Raw genomic sequence first — 21,193 nt, 5'->3', positions numbered from 1 at the left:
AGGCGTCACACAATGCGAATTGCGCAACGAGTAGGTTGTTGAATGCTTCCAACCCATTACAAAGAGCTCTGCCATAATTCTTCATCGTCATCACGCACAGCATCAACAAAGTGCGCATAATGCCTTACATGCGTTTAGCAGGTACCACGGCTGTCTGTAGAATCACGAAAAATGGCACAGTGCCTACTGCCCTACTTCTCAAAAATTACAATGATTTAACGCCAGGCCTGCGCTGAAACCGCAGCACAGTCACAGCGAAAGCAGGAAGAGCGGCGTTTCTAGAGCCCGTTAAGCTCTCTTGGGGCTACAATACAAGTACACTAGAAAGGTACCCACTACGCCACAAATCAAAATTTTTGTGAAGTTGGGAAGCACCCACTAAGCCATTATTCGTCATTCTATGGAGAAGCGAGGCACCAGCTACACGTCTGTAAGGCATTATGTGCACTTTGTTGACGTGACGACTGATGACGATGAAGAATTATGGCTCAGCCCTTTGTAATGGGTTGGAATCTTTAAACGGCCCACCAGTTATGTAATTTGCGTTGGGTGACGCCCGGTCGCTATTTCCCTCTCTCGTCATGCTGTATACGTTGACGTGGAAGAGAGACGGGGGGGGGGGGGCGTCACACAATATGCATTACGTAACTAGTGGGGCGTTTAAAGCTTCCAACCCATTACAAAGGGCGCAACCATAATTATTCATCGTCATCAACCGCCGCATCAACAAACTGCACATAATCGCTTACATATGGTACCTCGCTTCTCCGCAGAACAACGAATAATGTCGTGCTGGGTGCTTCCCAACTTCCTAAAAATTACGCTTTGTTGCGTAGTGGGTACGTTGCTAATGTACCTGTATTAGTAGCCACAGGAGAGTTTATAACGGGCTCTAGAAATGCCGCTCTTCCAGCTTTCGCTGTGACTGTGCTGCGCTTTCCGCGCAGGCCTGGCGTTTTTTTTTTGTACATTAATTTGTTTAAAGTCATGTTCGTCTCAGGTGACGGAAGAACGGACGGATGGATTGTTTTGTCGCTTAGTCGGCATGAGTCGGCTTAGCCTTCTCTGGGACAACATGGAGCCGACATGTAGGATTACGCATCCAAGTAAAATTGCACAGCGCGAAAATTTACGACCAAACTCGTGTTTCAGTAAACGCTGGATAAGGCTCTTGTGAGGCCGTTTTAGACGACGAACGTTAGGAAGATGGTTAAAGACACCATGTCGATTCCGTTTGAAAACAAATTTCTGTGGTCAATTGCGACCCACAAGTAAGCTCTACGGCTACGCATCGCTTAGACAACTCCAAGGATGTGAAATAAACGTTCTTGGACAACAAACTCCCAAAGGAGTTTCTGCGTGGAGTTTTCATTCATCTATTCATTTATTGATATGGCTTACAGTGCTTCTTCAAGCAGATCCTTGTCACGAAGCTAATACGCTTCGATTTAGTGCAAAAAAGTGACGACGTAACAGTCATCGAAACAAACGAGGCCGCTTGTTCACACGCAAGGACGAACACAATATATTTTCAGAGCACAAATAATAATAGCGTAAGGAAAGACAGTACTAGGTACACAAGAAAAGAGGAAACAAGTATACACATAGCTATAAAGCGCAACTCGAGCAAGGGCGATAAGTTAGAAAGCACTGTTTTAAAGTTCGCTATGTAAAGGCGCAGACGCCGTATAGGAGTGGCTCATGTGTAAGTGGCAACGGTATAGGACGTGCTGGCACTGCACGGATGATGAAAGCGGAGGACGCGGACACCGTGAAAGGCAGTGGCAGGGTGCACTTTCGGGGTTCGGCCGCCAAAGCTCCATCGTCGTCATGGAGACGCTGGTTTCAACTGGGTTGCATGTCGTAGCATAAACACCATGCTGCGAGGAGTATTTTGATGATGTATGTACGTCCATGTCCTCTCGCCACTATGAGTCAGGAACTCGGCTGGCCGCTACTCCCGCGCCCTGGACGCCATCTTCCCCCAGCCACGTCTGACGAGCTCCACCGTTCTTTTAGGGGTGAAGCACCTTAGGGCCGAGCCTTGTCCCCCCCTCGTCGTCGTCATCCGTAGCGCTGCTTTGCATGGAGTCCGCTAGGGGCTTGCTGTGCACAAGCGCTCTTTCCCGACGCGCGCGCTCTTCCTCTCTCCAGGAATCGATGATAATGGTCGATTCTGCTAACCTAGCGCCCGCTATGGTTGTAAAGGCGAGAATGGCGGCTCAATTGCAAGTGGACTCAAGGGCTCGGAAAGCTGCTGCAGTGTGGCGACGCACACAACAAGCGAACCCGGAGTCTAGGGCCGACGCTTCCGGCGTTTTGACACCGCTTCCCGTGCTCTCGCCACCCGTGGGACCGCTTGGTGGCGTCGCCGTGCTGCTGCAGCTTCCCGCGCTCTCGCCGCCTTTCGGTCCACTTGCCGGCGTTGTCGTGCTGAAGCTTCTTGGTTTGCTCTATGTGTAAAAATTCTTTAGTGGCTGGCAAAGTGGCTGCAATGAGCGTAACGTACGGGGGAATCACGGTTACCATAACAGTCTCGGACCAACACCATTGCTGTGTTACACCGAGAGCTTGCCGGCGACGACGATCACGTTTGCCCTATGTGTAAAGATTCCTTGGTGGCTGGCAAAGTCCCTGCAATGAGCGTAACGTTCGAGGCAATCACGGTTACCCGATCGATCCTCCGGTGCTTCGCCCACTCATCATCATTCAATTCGTGGACATGCGGTGTTTTTTTCCTAAACACCAGCGAATGGTGCTCATAGGTTAAATCTGCCGCATGCTGCCACGTGCCGCAGGTGCAGCATGTCACCTTCGTCGTCGTCTTCTTCGACAAGACAGTCGCCGCTTGCGCACATCATCACAATGCTCCTTGTTTGTGGACGAATTCGTAGCACAGATTTAAACGGCACAGTTCCCAGCATTTTCTATATCTTTTAACCGCTTGATGGAAGGTTAAAATGAATGTTTAATACATTCTTATGTACATTTTATTGCGCGGGGTTACGAGTGAAGATGTTCTAGTTAGGCAGCCGAACTCTGAAGTATAACCAGATCCAGCACGGTGGCTTTTCAGGATGGCGTAAGCTAGGTGTGTCGTTTTGTATTCGGCTCGACAGACAGCGATCATTAGCCGGTATGAATCTTATCCTGCATTTCTAACGGCGCCCTACTGTCCTTTCAGAGATTTCATATGGCGTGATCACGTTCAAAATAAAGTGGTAAATATATCATTATGACGACTAAAACTGCGCTAAAAACACAAAGACAAAGACGAGGAAAACAGGACTCGCGCAGACTCACAACTGAACGTTTAATGTTTGAAGGATGACATATATACACAGTTAACACTTGATGAAATAAGATCATTGGACACAGATATGTCTGCGTCACAAAGTGGCACCTAAATATTTCAGCTCACAATCGGCAAGAGATACGGAAGGTTCACTTATACACCCCCGTGTAATGTTAATCTTGAAAGCCTCGAACATCTCGCGTGTGCACCGGTCTTGTGACGAAACAAAATCTTGGTTTTATTGACAAGCGGTTGGCACAACTCGTTGCTGCCTACTTTACACTCCCTACAGTGTTCGGACACGTGCGAATAGCCATCTGTAGAACAATTCCTAAGATGCTCTTTCAGCCGAATATTTATACACATCCCCGTTTGTTCCACGTACACCTGCCCACAAGAAAAACGAAATTCATAAACTACTGCGCAGGCGCATGGGACAAACCTGGACCTATGTTCAATGCTGCAAACAAATGGGCTGTAATTAGGTGTTTATCAATGGCATTCATTACCCTGGCACACAATCGCGACATTTTCTGAGGCGCCGAAAACACAACGTTCACACCGTAGCGTTGAGCTACATTCTTCAAGTTATGAGCTACTTTATGCTGATACGGGATAACCGCAAAGCCCCCACCCTCGATGGCGCGATTTCGGGGTGACTGGGTGCCGTTCATTTTAAACTTCTTAATTAGTTTTTCGCAGGTTGCTGCAATCATAGATAATGGATAACCAGATTTAGTTAGCCTGCTCAACTGCATTTGCACACTTTCCGTCACTGCATGCGCGCAAGACGTCCGCACCGCAGCATCAATGCAAGATAGAGCAATTCCATTCTTAACTAACTTTGAATGCCTAGATGAGAAATTTAGCGGACTTTTCTGAGACCTAGGTTGATATAGTCAGTATGTATGGGATGAACCAAAACGAAGCCGAATGTCTAGGAACTGCAACTCGTTGTTACTAGGAAGCTCAGTCGTAAAACTGAGGCCTAGGCCCGATTCGCTAAACACTTGCTTAGCTTGAAAAGCTCTTTCTTCAAGCCCGCCTTCAGCTGCAAATATCAGGTAGTCGTCCACAAAGCGGAAAATACGAGAAGCAGTACTACCTACACACCTAGACACGGTTCTATCCACTTCAGATAAAAATATATCGCTAAGCACAGGGGCGACCAGAGACCCTATACACACCCCTGAATTCTGGAGGTAGTGCTGGCCTCGCCAGCACACGTATGTGGAAGATAAATACATGCTCAGTAGTTCCAGAAAACTTTGAAGAGAAATGCCGCACTGTGCGACAAAGCACTGCTCATCATTGTACTGCGTAATGCACTGCTTCACAGCAACCATAAGTTCTCTTTGCGGGATGGCATAAAATAGATCCTCAACGTCTAAGCTGAACGCTTGGCACCCTCCCGGGTTCTCATCCTCTAAATATCGTACTAAGGCCGCCAAATTGGACACCAAAAATGGATCTTCAAGTTTCAGTTTCGCGAGGTGCTCCTGAAGGTAGCCCGCCACAACGCATTGCCATGTATCCCTTTCGGAAACTAATATTTAGGTGCCACTTTGTGACGTAGACATATCTGTGTCCAATGATCTTATTTCATCAAGTGTTAACTGTGTATATATGTCATCCTTCAAACATTAAACGTTCAGTTGTGAGTCTGCGCGAGTCCTGTTTTCCTCGTCTTCGTCTTTGTGTTTTTAGCGCAGTTTTAGTCGTCATAATGAATCTTAACCAACTAGCCCGACTTGGCGCTCTACTTCAGTGTGTTTCTTTTGCAACGGTCCACGTCCTGCCTCCGGGCTTCTTCTCAGACTCTGGACGTCTAGCGTCCCAAGTGGCATTATGTGCCTTTAAAGCCAGGATATCAGCTTGGCATTTGAAGCAAGGAACAGTCGCCCCGGAAACGGAGGCTCTATTTGGTTTTCTTCAACCATCCGTGGGACATGCACGAAGGGTGAATCGCATCATTCCATCAGAATGGTGGAGGCAAGCACGCTTCTTTCAGGACTGCCTGTATGTGGCTTGTGGCAAGTGTGATGAGGATCCGCGGCGTCGTGACAGGGACTTCAAGGACTGGAAACGTGCAGCAGCGAAAGCTACGGAACTTCTCTGGGCGTCTACTTTCTGTCATCTGCCCAGAAAAAGGAAAGACAAATGGCTACGCCGCAATAGTTTCTACACCAAATAGTTTCTCGAGCAACCGCATTATGATCGTGTAATTGCAGAATTTATTAATTATCACTTCAGGAATGATACAGAAACTTGCTTATTAAAGTGACGTTAATTTTCTCACGGGTTTCCAAGGAATTTTCATTTTGAGAGATTCTATGTTTGGCTGTATAATTTGCAGGGTAACTGTACAATTGTCGCAAGCTAAACAACGTTTTTGTATCGCATTTTAGTAAATGTGTTGAGAGTAGGGGAGTGCAAATATTCCATAATTTTGCATCGCGCATCTAACAGGGCCTTATTCATAAGCGTTCTCGAATGTTGTAGTTAACACTCCAAGTATCTGAAATAACGAAATATCCGAATTTCGAGTGTTGAAGTGAACACTCGAAATATTTTTTTTGGAAACAGCTCTTGCCGATGGGGAAAACCCAAAGGGACAAACGGTATAACAGCAAATCGTAATTTTTCTTGATTTATTAACTGAATTATTAGAATGGACAAAGCGCCAGTTTTTATAGGATATTGACGTCATATTGATCCCAGAATGGTACGGTTTTGGTTAAAACTCCAGCCCAGCAGAAACTGATATGTCATAAATCCACTATCGTCATCATCAGAAAATGGGAGGGGAAGAGTTAAGGCTGCGCTCAGTTTCAGGTGACCAATTTCTGTACATTTATGCATCAACAACATACCCGTGAATTGCTTTCTTGTAAATTAGTCGTAGTGTTCAACACTGATGTTTATGTGCTTTAGTTGCTAAGGCCTATGCCGTGAGAACTGGTTTCTATGTTTCATCACATATTTAACTGATTATACGGTGATTTTTTTCACGCTCTACGATCTTCATGTCTGAGTTTTGTTCAAAAGGTGGTGAAAAAGTGCCACCTTGTAAACTGTACTCACGGCTGCACTTACACCTGCAGTTACGAAATATCTCGTAGGCTGTAGTCTATGCTGTAACGAGCTCGCCTAAGTTTACGTAAATGTGATATTTTTATAGGCTTTCCTAAAAAGGAATCTTATATTATTTTGTTAAAGCTTTTAAATAGTTGTTCCAAATGCCATATTGTGTAGCTGTATCTCTGACCAAGCAATAATAAAAATGCAGAGTCCTTCCACTAAAATGAAGATGGGCGCCAGTGAAACAAGCGGCTGCGGCTGCACGTTCTCTGTCAGCACGTTCACGTCGCTTTCGTGACAACTCTCGCTTCTGTACGCGTTGGTGCTCCTTCAATTTTCGCTCTTGTTACTGTGAGCGCCCAACACGCGCCCCGTCCCATAGCCAGTCTAAAGGGAAACTACTGATAAAAGCGCTAGCGCGATCTCTAACACCACGAGAGAAAGGGACGCAACGATCGATGTGAAGTGCCGCCGCTGAGTATCGCTACACTTCTGAAAGAGGCGTCCGCTGTCGCGAGGCGACGAGGGGTGCCTAAACGTGTTTTTCTGAGCGTCGTTTTGTCCGCGGATGCGATAAGAATCAAGCCATATATATTGCAACGCTGTAAAAATGCTTGCAGAGCTTCGTAAGCGACGTACCTTTGGTTTCGCAGAGTAGTATGGTGTGATTTCGGGAAGAAATAGGGATACGATGCGGGAGGACCAGGCTGGACTTGTTCCTTCCGGTGGCGAGACACCCCCGTAAGGATTACAGGGCACACGGGTACACGGGAAACACGGGATACAGGGAGAGAAAGGGAGGGAGAGAGACACTGGGATCAGAGTTGTCGCGTGTGTCTCCGGAGAATTGCTCCCGATTCTCCCTGGGGCATCTGGTGGCCACTTTTGTACTCCAGAGGGACAGGAAGGATGAACGAAAGGGAAGAGCGGGGGCGTGAAGCACTCAAGTCACGTGGTCTTCCCGCTCCTCCCTCTCCCCCTTTTCTCTTTCATCTCCCTCCTCCCTAGCACCACCATTGCTTCTGTTGAGCAAAAAAAAAAAAAAACATGCAGCATCTGTGATACCCAACCTTTCTATTTCTGGGGCAGTTAAGTTCTTATTGTCGCGAAGGGATTTCTGGTTTTTGCGTTCCTCGCTATCTGTTCATTTCTCTTGCATCTCCTCTGCAAAAGCAAAACCTCTCCAATCATGCCTTTTTAGCTTGGAAGTGGCCCCCCTGCGGATGTGCGCGATGTGAGGATGTGCGGGATGCGCATCCTCATCGTCCCGGTTTTATTTCCCTTAATTCGTGCAATCGTTTTTTATTCGCGTTGTTCTAGCTTTTTTTATTTATTTACAATATTTCATTTATTTTAACGTATGTAGCCTCGAATGACTTTAGCAGGAGGGGAGAGTAGCAAATACAAAAGAAAATTTGCGAAGTAAAACAAGGTGCAGTGAATGAGTATGACAACAGTTTTTATTATACAGGAGGAATTCAGCATGTGACAACGACTCTAAACGGATCAGTTAAACCATTCCTCAGTTAAATAATGAGGAGAAAAAAAGTACATGTAAGCGCATCTGTACGGTGATGAAATTGAGAGATACATTTCATGGTTCTGCCTTGCGGATGTAATTTTAACATGAGTTCATGGTTCAAGATGGACACTAATAATAATATTGTCGAGGTCTTTTACCTAGGCTGCTGCATTTCTCTACACGTTTGTATAGAGACAATGTGAGAATAATTGATAGCGAATAAATTATTAAGTAAATAAATACAACATGACAGAAGAAAGATGGTTGCAGGCTACATCTCTCTATTGCTGTGTTTTGTTATTGCTACGAGGTGAAACTTCCCACTGTGCTAATATATAAGGCAGCGCCCATCTGTGGATCAGCTTTAGCCCGTATTACACTGTAACGTACTAATGTGGACGTTTCGGCAAGTTGGTACTCCACTGCACAGTACATTAGCGTCGTTGTTTTGATCTCTTCTCTTTTGTCCGCGTTGCACATGTACTATCTTGTATCATGGTTCTTGTCAGTCTCGTGGGCAACTGTAATGAAGTCGTAGTAGTAGTATCAGTACGGCTACCTTGCTGTATCATGATTCTCGTCAGTGCCGTGTGTAACTATATTGAAGTAGTAGCAGTAGTATGATTCAGATTCTAGTTATGAAAAAATAGCAATCGATGGTTCCGGTTCACGTTTAAAGTTGTATTAGTTACATATGATATCAGAGCGTACGTTTACTGAAGATGAGGTCCACTTAACTGTCAAAGTAATTAGTAAATATTAATTTATTGAGTTCAATGAAAGCTTGTGAAGTAAAAGTTATGTTTCAACAGCGCGCGACACTTAATGCTAATCCAAGGAATACACGAGGGCACACGAACGGCCACGTTTTAGTGCAACTACAACACACCTAAGTCGAATGGAAGGGTCGCCTAGTGATTTCCTTTTGTCTGTTTTTTGAAACAACAGCTGCCAAGGCAAATCAGCTTGATCTGTTTGTTCTCGTGTTGTCGCGCGACATCGCATAATGTCACTGCTTTGTTTTTGCGGCCATCCCAGATCGGTTCGCCGTTTCATTACACGAAACTTTAACTTTCCCGTTGAGAAGCTGCTGTGGTGGTTTTAGTTCACCAATCGCGTCAAAAATGAAAGAAACCCCCAAATCCCTTCACAATAAGGCTGCCGAACTGTTCGCCGTTTCGTATTATACGATTTGGCAATCCAGTGGCTTAGCCAAGCGCGATTCCGGTTTCAGTGTCTTCCTGGCGGGGTTCTGGCAAAGCAGTAGGTACATGTAGCCGTCATAAAGAGTTTTTTTTTTTTTTTAATTTATTTAAAGCGACTGTCGTTTTCACAGTCAAACAGTTCAGGGAAGTAATGGTCACTAGATCTGTACAGTGCCGTAGGAGGTACGGCTTTGCGTAACGCAGTGAGCTTGTGTAGCCTACTCCTCGCTGGAATACTGCTGCACATTTTACCTATTGTATTACCGATATCTCCGCTTGAAAGGGACAAGCAGGCCCCTATCACAGAGGCAGCGCCAACAGGAACATGCATGGCAGCCTAAACAAACATCATGACACACAGCTGTAAAAAGACCAGACGGGAAACGGAGCAGAAGGCCAGTGTAGCTGATGACAAGCGTAGCAGACGAACTTCATTTCCGGCCTATTCAGGCGGTCACCAATGGCGGTCCAGAAGCTCATTCCTAAAGACTTTCCTTCTCTCATTTACTTTGCGAATAAAACGATTTGGCACCAGTTCTTACAAACGGCCGTGCGAGCGTAGCGTCAAAGTGCGCTTTAGTACTTAGTTTGCTGGTCGAGCTACTACGCCGCTTTTAAGAAACGGCCGTTTCTAGCTCGGCCTTCAAGATCCTAAACACGCGTTTGGCGCCCACGAGTTTCTTCTTTGGGGCGCCTATATTTCCTGGCACGTTCACCACGTTGCAATCAGAGCTTATTCGACCGAGTGGCACGTGCGCATGTAGAAGTTCTGAATTACAAGGCGGTGTGGTTCTTGAACTAGAGGGCAAAATGGCGCTACCTTCTGTAGCCCCAAAGAGAGCGCGATTCATGAATTGCGAGGCGTAGGCGGCAAGCGTGGCAAAAGCGTCGGCGGCGATTTCAATCGGGTGATCCTGAATGCTTCGTTAAGAAAGCCGGCCCCCCTGTTTTCATCTTTGGCTCACTCGCAAGACATCTTCACTTTACTACTACTTTCAGCTTTCGAAATTATTTCTGCGTAACGCACGCATTTGCTTGTGCACTACATCTTCATTGAGCCTGCCTCTCCTTGTTCTGACATGTACGTAAATGCTTTGAACCATGTGTAAAATAAAATACACGAAATTGCTAAAGTTCCGCAATGGAGAATCTCAATCGAGAGCCATTTTCCAATGTCATTCTATGGGAACACTGCCGTACACCAGCACACGAAATCAATTATCAAGCAGATCCTTGAATTGGATTCGCAGCTGTTGCATGGCATGTCTGGTGAGCTCTACCCGCTTAGTCGTTCGTGTATCAAGTAGCATGACAGCGTTATAATTGAGTGAAAGAAAAAAAACGTTGCGCCTGATTTTATTCACGCCTCCAGCAGCGCCTGGAATGCGTCGGCCCGTTCCGGCGGTCCGCTAAGAACTTTAAAAGAACCAACGCTAAATTCGAGTGGGGCTTTCTGGATAGACATTTCGGATTTTTTTGCAGGGTGGGTGCTCGAATATTTCATGTGCTTTTCGCTTGGGCTTTTACCTATCTTAAAACTGAAATGAACATTCATTTACCAGGTGTTAGAACGTGAGGGAAACGGGCGAAGAGCAAGATCATCTCAATTCAAGGCGTAATTCATTTGTGATATAGCGCGAAATCATCCGTGTAGAGACGTACGTTAACGGTTACATCCGGTTTCAGCGAAGTACCAGAAAGCAAAATGAGGAGAGGGCAGACGGCAGTGCCCTGCCTTCTGGAAGAAACTGTAATGTTAGGGAGGTCAGCATTTTCTCCAGAGACTTACTTAGAGCGATCATAGATAACGCTGGATTGCCACTCAAGAAGTTAAATATTATTAGGAGGGAAATTCAGTTCCTGCAGTAATTTGGCGTAAAACTACAGTGCGTTATGCTCTCAGAAAATCCCTTAATCTTGCATCAACCAGCGAGACATGATGTAATGCTGCAGTCCAATACCTAATCGTTATTTGCAAGACAAATAAACAGGTATAGGTGGAATTATTTTGGTAAGAATTGTTACTCTATATACTACCATAACTATTTGAAATGGTGTTAGCTAAAATATCATCAATATCAGCTATTAATATCAAAATTTATAACGCATCAAGAAAACAAATGAAATCCGGCATTTCCCACGTACCGTGGGAATTGATGTGGCTTGATGTCAATAAGTGATTCGTGTCATGACATGTCGTTCGCTATTGTATGTTTCTCGTGCATGCATGCATGTATGTTGTGGTATATATAATGCATTACCTATCATTTACGTTTCCAATATTGATGACATGAAAATTTGCTATATATATTGTTAATGAAACAGCCGGAAGATCACGGATATTGTGTCAAGTAAATTATGACGTACATGGCATGTATGACGTCATTTTCATAGTATGGCATGTCGTTTATCTTCCTTATACACTCATGTCATGGCAAGCCAATTTTAGTATACGTCAAGTTCTTGAAAAGGCAGAGAGCGCATCAAATTATGTCATGGAAGCGTTAAGGTACATGACATGAATGAAAATATTTTGACGGTACGACCTGCCATTTATGTTTGCCATAAAAATATATCACGGCATGCCAAGCTCTCCAATATATTAGGTTCACGAAAAGGCCGCAAGGGCACCAAGACATCGCTTTGCAAATTTGCCGCGTGGAAGTCACATACGGGCCACACATATGACTTACATGCCATAATTTTCAAGTTAAGACCACTCACTTATGTTTTATTCATGCCATTACAGTTCTGTATATATATATATATATATATATATATATATATATATATATATATACATTATATATATATATATATATATATATATATATAACATGGTAACGAAAGTAACACACAAGCGCCCAGAACAGTTCATGTAAATCACGTCATATTAAACATGCATATCATTATCGCCACGCTACGGCCTGTCATTAATGTAACTTATCACTCGTGTCAGGACACACCGAACGTGGTATACTACTTGTTGTATATCATACTAACCAGACGGCCTTGAGAGCACCTAGAACGTGTCATGCAAGTCGTGACATGCACATCATGATATTCATGTAGTAGATGTCGTGGCTGTCATGTCACGGCCTGCCATTTTTGTTCGTCGTACGCTCATGTCATGGCATACGCATTTTGATATATATAAGGTTAACGAAACGGGCAACGAGAGCGCAGAGTCGTAGGTGGCCTGACAGATGATAGATAGATAGATAGATAGATAGATAGATAGATAGATAGATAGATAGATAGATAGATAGATAGATAGATAGATAGATAGATAGATAGATAGATAGATAGATAGATAGATAGATAGATAGATAGATAGATAGATAGATATCCTCAAAGGGGGTAAAGTTCGCTGAGGAATGCTCGGTATTTACAGTTTGCTCGCACCAGCATAGCAAACCACCGTTGTCTCTCTTTACAACACTCGGGATGTTTTGGCTTTCCTGATGAGAACACTCGCTTGCTCGTTGTTGCACGTTTTCATTTCGGCGTAGCGCACTAAGTCATGGAATGTTCCGTGCGTTACAGTAGCTGAACTAACGGTCACTCGTCGCTCTCTCTGAAGTGATAACAACGGCCGATCACCTGTGGCATGCTGCACGCTGCTTTTCTTGAGCCAAATTACTTCGTGAAGCGGACAATATTATCACGAGAAAATCAAAGTGAACAATTGACGAAGTAACGATATTTTTGTCGAATCACTCTGGATTTATGTAATACGGTTGGTCCCCTATCGGACGTATACAGGGACATATGTGATTAACAGTGGACTGGGTAACCTCTGCTCAGTTGGTACCAGTGTACACTGAGGATGCCACCCGCATCGGTGGCAAAACGTCTATGTAATGTTGTTATCTTTTGGCTGCGTTATGTCGGAGTGAATGTTTTAAAACCATGGGCCATTAATTGGTGCTCCTTGCTTCTGTCTTTTAAATGCCGTTCTTGCTGCTCAAATGACGCAGCTGATGTTTGTGTTAATGTAGCACGCCACATACAATACTTAAAATATTGGTTAGTGTAAAATAAAATATCGACTGTAAAATGCGCTTCCAAAGCGCGTTTACCGGTCACTTAAATATGCGATTTCGCTAGTGTTTCAAACACAGCTCGCTGCGACAACAGTCATTGGGTTTTTATCGTAACAAGCCTATAAAATCCAAGTGCTGCACGTGTTTTGAGCTATGCATTGACAATGTGCGAGTGTTACAATTTGTGGGAAAAAAAAGTCGCCCACATCTTCCCACGGGGGGAACTCGAGTAAATGCGTCGCAGAGTGCTGTTGTCGACGCCGACGACGGTGAGCGTGGGGTAACGTTGCCTTCAACGAGTGGTGGGACGCTGATTGAAGGTACTGTTGCTTCCATCGCATCTACTCGAGTCAAGCAAAGCGTCAAGTCAAGCGAAAGCCAAGTGAAGACGCCCTTGACTGCATTCAGAACGCGCGCTCCGCCGCTTATATACACACCGCCCGCGTTCGAGAGAGAGGAGGGAGGGAGGAGGAGAGGGAGGGAGAGGAGAGGCTTGCTGCCGGCACGAGACGAGCCGAGCATGCACAGTGGGGGTGTAGACGGCGCCGCCGACGCCGCAGGTGCGACTAAGAAATGCTCCGCATTTAAAAGCCGACACTGGCGTTGTCCTGCGTGCTATAAGGTTCACATAAGACGAGTTGTACGTTGTCAGGCAGATAGTTTTACAGCCAGCGCTAATTTATTTGGGGGGGGGGGGGAATTGAGGGTAGCATTTGCATCGCCCGTTTTAAGTGCGAATGCACTTTATAAGCGACCCTGAATCCGCCGTCCCATAGCAACGCCGCGGAGAGCGGAGAGGAGGAGGAGCGTCAGTAGCAACGGCGCAGCGACGTCACGCCCCACGTGACTGCGCGCACTCCGCCCTCCGCTCCGTGGCTGCGCGCGCCCCGCGCATTGCCTGTGGTGATGAAGGCCGGCGGCGAGACGCCGAACGAAAGCGTGCGAAGCGAGCCGAGCACCCCGAAGCCGATCTGGCGCGGGGACGCGCGATGCGTGAGCGAGCGCGGGCCCTCGAATTCGATCGGCCGGACGCGCGCTTCAAGCGAGACTTCCTGGACCGCAGCTTCGGATATACCTGCGCGGTGTGCGATCGACTGTGGTTCGACAACAACCTGAGCCCCATCTCGGGCGTGCGCAGCGCCGCCAACAAGTTGAACGCGTTGCGGGTTCTTTGGAACGAGTTCGGAAGAGAGATCATCATCATCAGTAAAAGTGCTTTGCACTTAAAAACGGCCAGACCTCCGTGGGTCGCCTGGCGCGTGCTCTCTCGCTGCCGTCTCCTTCGCTTGGCTCTGCAGTTTAGTCGCGCGCGCTCCCTCATAGCATCACCCCGTGCTTCGCACTTCCTCATAATCCCCTTCGGGGAAATGCGGGTTTTTTTTCAATGGTCTCGCCTAGTGCAATTTGACGCGTCTATATACAGTAAAATGCCACTTTTACGAACGTCGGTGAAGCGAACTACTAAGTTCTACGAACTTTTTTAAAATCCCCCACGGAAGCGCAATACAACCGGAAGCGCAAATGAATGTGAAATAACTTCAGATTAACGAAATTCAGAGCGTAGCGCATTTAAATTCTACGAACATTTTCTGTGGCACCATCGAATGCCTCAGCGGTCATGTTGACCTCTTTACAAGTACAACTGCATCTTTTGTAGCATTATTTTACCGACACCTGCGCGGTCACTTCCAACGGCGCGCCACCGAAGCTAATAGTGGAAGCCAAGATTTTTCGTTGACAAGGGCGCTTTATTACCACGTGACGAAATGTGAAGCCCAATTGGCCTTGAACTCGATTGGCTGCCAGCATATTTTTCTAGCCACCTGCGGAGTCTTAGCCGCAGCGGCAACTGCATCCGTAGCGCTGCACCTGTGTGCTGCTTATAGTAGCGCCAAACGGCCTAGCACATGTCTCTGGACGGAAATCTAGAACTTTGGCGTAAGAGCACTGATGCTCTTCGATGAACTGAAGTAATTTTCTGCCCAGCAGACTGCTGTGCCGGATATGTTTCATGAGAGCTTGGACACAACATCAATTTGTGACGACTGCAGTGTTAAGGCCGAAGTGCAGCAAAATATTACTATATTTAACAGCGAAGCTCTTCTAGCTCGGCGTAAAGTGTGCGGCCGTGCCCGAAAACTATCATCATCATGAATGGATATGTGCTATAGAAGTTGGGCCGATCCCTCTACTCACCGATACGGCGTGACCTGTATTAACTCTGAGAACGATTACATGGAGAGATAGAAAGAAAGAACGAAATAGAGGAACAAATAGACCGAATGAAAGATATGGAGAAAGAGAAGTATTCTTGCCGAAAAAGAAATTCTTCACGAGGCGGGATTCCAACCCACGTACTCTCGATCCGAAGGCGCGCGTCCTAACCAATCGGCTATTCATGCACGCTAACAGGGCATAACATAGCCTCTTATAGCACAGTTTACCAAGGGGGTGGCAAAAGGGAGTGAGCGTGAGGAAAATTGATGTGATGGGGAGGAGGAGGTAATAGAGGAGGGGAGAGGGTAAAGAATAGCACTGAAATAATCGGAAAGAGAAGTAGAGAGAGAGAGAAATGCAGAAACAAAAGAAAGATAGACAGAGAACATTAACGAATGAGAGATAAAGAAGTGGAGGGAGAGCAAAGAGATACAAAGAAAGAGGAAGCCAGCATCGCGTCGTCTGGCGACAAGATACCGCACCACCTGGTCAGGCCGCGCATGCGCAGTAGCTAAGCCACGCCCACCGAAGCAGACATCGCACGTAACCTCCGCTCTATAGTGTATAGCCTGGCTTCGTACACCCGAGGCTAGACTTGACGGTCGACAAGGAGTACGAGCGGCGACGAAACCGTGTTTAGCTGTGCCAAGCTTTGGGCGACTTTTTGCCCGGAATTTTTGCACAAGATCGTCAGTAGGCATACATTAACATGCAAATAAGGAGCATGACATATAAATGGGTTGAAACTTCATTTCAATACCTGTTGTTCTTTTTAGCTTGTGATAATAGGCTATAACAGTGCTCTTACAGGTTACATAACTTACCCTAAGGTCCCTTCAAGGTCATTCTAGTGAATTTTCACTGTATTAGGGTGTCCCCACTACAGATTTCCTAGGTTTAAAAAGTGAGGACCGCTGTTACCCGAATGAAACTTAGTGCACATTATTCCCAGTATAAATGGTCAATTGAATTTTTTTTTACATTTTAACACGAAAGTGTTTTATGCCGGGGTGCACCAAGTACATCCATCACGGATATGACGTTGACAAAATGGACGCCAACGGGTGAGAAAGAAAACAATCCTCCGCTGGGAATCGAACCCACGACCTTGCGGCCGCGATGCCAAGCGGCCGACGCCCTACCGACTCCCTACCGACTCAGCTAACTCGGCAGGGCAGGACAAGGCGCGAACGCGCCTTATGTCTTTCACATATTCTCTTTCGCACGGAGCTCTCTGTTGGCGATGTAGGTAGGCGGGGCGGAGCGGGGCGGTGCCGCCGTCTGTGAGAGGTGAAAAGAAGGAATGGTTCACGATTGACATTTACTAGCGCTTACTCCGAGATTGCGCAAGATATCGCACGTCATGGTTAAAACGTCTCGGTGTGCGTCGGCGCGCTCACATCGCCGAGGCACCCTTGACGCAGTTCGTTCTTTGCCTTTCGCTTCGTGTTAGCGTCCGTCGGCTCATCGGAGTAGTGCAGCTTCCACATGCACCAACGGGATTTCTCCGGCCGGTTGCTTCGATTGCGAGAGCACCGACCAACAAAACTGCTGCAATACGCGTTGCAGAAAGGACGCGATTTCGACGGGCTTATGTCGTGCCTTGGTGGAGCGAGACCAGTGCCCGCAAGACAGAGGCCAGCGGGACGCACGCGTTTGCGGCTCAGGCTACGAACCTCTACCTCCCGTGTTGCTGAGGCGCAATGTGTGATAGTGAATGCATGAGCGCAGGCGTCAGCCACCCATTGCTAGAAAGCGCACCTCATGCCGTTTTTAATTGACGACGCTTTGAAGAAGTGCATACCGGGTACCAGTATTGATTATGAGATTGTTGATATCATCCTTACGCGGGATTAACAATTCGCTGTGTCCAAATATATGTTCACACCGTCACCTACCACAACGGTTTAATCATGATCATGGGCGTTAGTCGTCGCGATAGAGACATGTCGTCAACATGGGTTCATCCACGTCAAGCGGTGCTATAGATGCCAAAGATGACTAGGCATTGTACAAGCTCCCATATATCACTACACAAAAAGCACTACTTTTGTGAAGACACGTTTCACTTTCGTGTTATACCGATTCCTGTGACGGAGGGATCAGCCATGTTTTTTTATATTTAACTCGTTAACCTAAATAAATAATGCAACTCGACATGTACTCGCTAGGAATTAGCATGTCAAATTGCATGTTTCAATGATGTCTAACGGCAATACTGTATGTAATATGTTAATCTTGCCCTATTTTTTTGCGGCTGATTAACAAAGCTCGACGAACGTTAAATATACCACGTGACTACACTTCCACACGGAAAAACACTGTAAGCAATGCCGTTGATTGTTGTCCGCTGCCAGAGACAACGCTCCGCACTTCACAATGGTATGGTACGAGCGCCAACAGCATGGGACGCAATTTTATAGGCGTTCATGATCCTGTATTGAACCAAACTATCATTATCCATATATCACGGCCGACTGTTCTCACTGATAACGTAGCCGGAGTGCTGTTCTGATCGTGACCTGACTCTAAGACCAAAGCGGCGTGCATCTTCCAACGTGGTGTTGCAGATGGGGTAATCAATTTTTCATTCTTGCTGCAGTACTTCCTTGATTTTGGCTACTCATAGTGATCCTGTTTAAGGGCTCTGCTTTCTCATGCGCGTCGCAGTTTAGTCACGTGCTGTTCTCTTATTCTGTGCGCTCACTTTTTAGGCTGCAAAAAAAGGCGCGAAATTATTACCCTGGTGAAAATGGCCCAGTTAGATCTCACATGCCTGCATTAATTATTTGGCCAACCCTTGTCGAGTTACAAAATAATTGTCACTCTTACACATCATATATTAACAAAAAGATATGTAATGGCGACTACTCCAGTGTACTGGGATTTAGGTTTTTTTCGCGTTACGCGGTTGCTATTTCTTTAGACTTTGGTGCTGGTTAGTTTGGGCACCCTTTATATTCTGATCCTACATACCTGCGTTATTGAGATTTCCAGTAGACGCACTACTTTATTTTCAACATAAATGTCGAAGAAGGGCGTATCTTTGTTATATTATTAAATGCCGCACGCCAATTTGCACCGCTGCGGCGCTGCTGCTGCTTGACCGACACATTTGAAGAGATGTTGCCGCAAAGAGGTGGCTTTGATAGGTCGCACTTCGTTGATTCCCGTACGCTCCAAGTTCTCAGACTTTTGCCTGATGTAACTGTGCCGGCCAACGCGACGTGTTCCAAGTTAAGGGCGCAGAGAGAACACTTTTCGGTAGGGTGGTTCAGCCACCCTTTATGCTTGCTCGCGTCTGTATTTGTACGTGTGCTTGTAATACACAGACGAAAAAATCTAAGACTTTCAGTGGGCGGGGGGGGTGCTACTTGTTTCTCTTGGGGGTGAGATGGCAACGAAGAAAGCCGCACTGCCATGACGACGGGTAATCATTATTATAAAATCAATAAATGAGAAATAACAGTCCTAAAACATAATCGACCGCATCTGATGAACGCATACAAATTGCGTCAAAAACGATGAATTCTTGTCTGGTTGTCGCAGAACTTCGCTTTCGGATGAAAAGAAAACACCTTATCGATAATATTTTTTTTGTGTGTTGCTAGAACCATGCTACTTTGGCTGATGACAAGCTCGAATGATAAGATGGGCAGTTGTGTGCAGTGTTCTAGGATGCGAAAAGGTTGCGCTGCAAAGCATCGAGTTTTCTGACGCAACCACCTTTATTACATTGGAAAAAAAATTAGGTCATGCAGTATCACTCGGGCTAGTGATGTGAATAACGTATTCATTCTGTGCCTTTCTCTTTTATGGCTGAGCGCGCATGCGCTATTGTTCCACCTTGCGGCAGTGGCGAACAGGCGCCAGTAGTCCATCGAGCAGTGAGAAGTGGACATGGCTCACAAAAGAAGTTACAGATACCTGCATCCTTTATTCTCAGTGACAAGATGTCTTCCAGACGAGGTGGACGACCTATCGAGGTGAGCTCCACCATTGTTAACTTCTTTTTCATCGCCGCTTCCCGTCGTAAAGGACATAAAACTTAAGAAAGGTAGCTCCCGTGACCAGTTCGTAATGTATCTCGACGAAGCCATCGCAAAAAGACACAGGCAACCGCACCTCGTTCGCTCGTAGGAAGTGGAACGGAAACGGAAGAAGCACCGACGCACACATAAGATCGAATGGCCTCTTCCGCAGAACGTCATCGGCACCCATCTTCACAGTAGTGGAAATGCTGTGAATTTTTTTTCATTGTGTACTACATTGTACCCCGGAGACATTAGTTGAGATCTAGAGACTGACTACAGAATACTGAGTGGTGCTGTGATGACATACCGTAGATAGTGCTGTACAAGTGCCACTATTTAGGAATAGATAATGCTGTCTAAGTGTTCGCTCGTATTGCTCAGTAGTGTTAATTTCGCCGAAATATGAGCAAATAATGGCTCATAACAGCTTGATATGTGAAATATCTTGCGGTGCTGCCTTATTTTGGCCAAGCTTAACACCGATATGTGTATTGCTTGATTTTATGGTGCAGTACGCACCAACTGAAACGCAACAGGAGTACATTAGACACAAAGCATAAAATTGGAACAGTTGGTACGGATTCACAGATTCAAGACACAGAGCGCAAAACACAGCACTTGCTTTCAGCTAAACGTACTTAGAAAACAGAAGGAAATTCACAGCTAATATACTATCGCATGCGCAACTAGGCGGGGACATCGCTAACATCACGCATTCGTTAATACTGAACCTAAACAACACGAAGCAATCAATCTGATCTAGTGGATCGAGAGTAGTTGACTAATGCGCCTTAGACCTTTCTTTTTCGTAAGGAATGCCTGACACATTTTTCCAGTCATCTTGTCCGAATGGCGTAACAGACAAAAAAGCGTCGTTCAAATGCGCTGACCACCCACAGTCCGTAGGAATATATGCATGAATGTGTAGGAAAAACTTGACCTGCATTCTTATGTTCATTGAGGCGCGAATTTATGCACCTACCCGTCTGGCCTACACTAACGCGGCCACACGATAGCGGAATGCGGTCTACAACACCCGAGGTGCAGGAACAGGTTTGTAAGTGCGGATAACGGGGCACACAACGCGTGATAACGTGTTCAGCTGAATGCGCCTGGGTGCAGGTGTACAAATACCACGCACCTTGCAGGTATGCAGTTAGAAAATATCCTTAGCTAATGCAGAGCGCTCTTGATGGGGTGTGACTGCCCGTGATCATAGGACGTCACCGCAAACTTTACCCCTTCTTTTTTTTTCCTTTCCCTCAAGGGCACCTATCTACTGCTGTGCTGTATTGCATGCCGCAATAGTGACTACAGGCTAGAACAGCCACCAAAAACGGGTGGCATGGATTTTTCATGTCTGAGTTTAACTGTGACGCTCCCAGTCACCATGTGCTCACATGACTTCTTCAGAGCAGATGGCAAAGCGAAAGTGCAGTACGAAATTTTGCAATTGTTAGTAATCCAACAAAGTCTTGGCACTCCTGGGGCTCCTTGGCACTCGTGGCGCGAAAAGAAGAAACGCCGACCGAAATAAAAAGGTTTGAAGCTTTAAAAAACGCCGTTTCGATTTCGGTATGGAAGCCGAAACCTCGCTTTTTTTGCTTCTTTGTACCTGTTAATATTGGCCGGCGTTTCTTCTTTTTGTTTTTTTCATCGAACTGTGTAATTTCAAACAAATGATATATTTTGAAGAATATCAAAACAATTATAAATGCAAAACAGTGTCGGAAAGGGAAAATCATAAAATATCAATGCTACACTCAAACCATAAACATGAAAACAATCGAAAT

At 45.9% G+C, this 21,193-nt stretch overlaps 1 protein-coding gene across 1 annotated transcript in view; it reads right to left on the bottom strand.

Annotated features, from left to right (window-relative positions):
- The window catches only part of LOC119405333 (crustacean hyperglycemic hormone), a 34,583-nt gene extending 27,353 nt beyond the window's left edge, over window positions 1–7,230 (bottom strand). The window contains exon 1 of the mRNA XM_037672164.1: window positions 7,016–7,230. The gene's annotated coding sequence lies outside the window, so the exon portion shown is untranslated. The remainder of the gene's footprint in view (window positions 1–7,015) is intronic.
- Window positions 7,231–21,193: the final 13,963 nt, after the last annotated feature.

This window comes from Rhipicephalus sanguineus, chromosome 9 (assembly GCF_013339695.2).
Source record: "Rhipicephalus sanguineus isolate Rsan-2018 chromosome 9, BIME_Rsan_1.4, whole genome shotgun sequence".
Lineage (NCBI taxonomy): Eukaryota > Metazoa > Arthropoda > Arachnida > Ixodida > Ixodidae > Rhipicephalus > Rhipicephalus sanguineus.
Note: the sequence above shows the minus strand (reverse complement) of the source record. Positions and strands in the feature narration are given on the sequence as shown.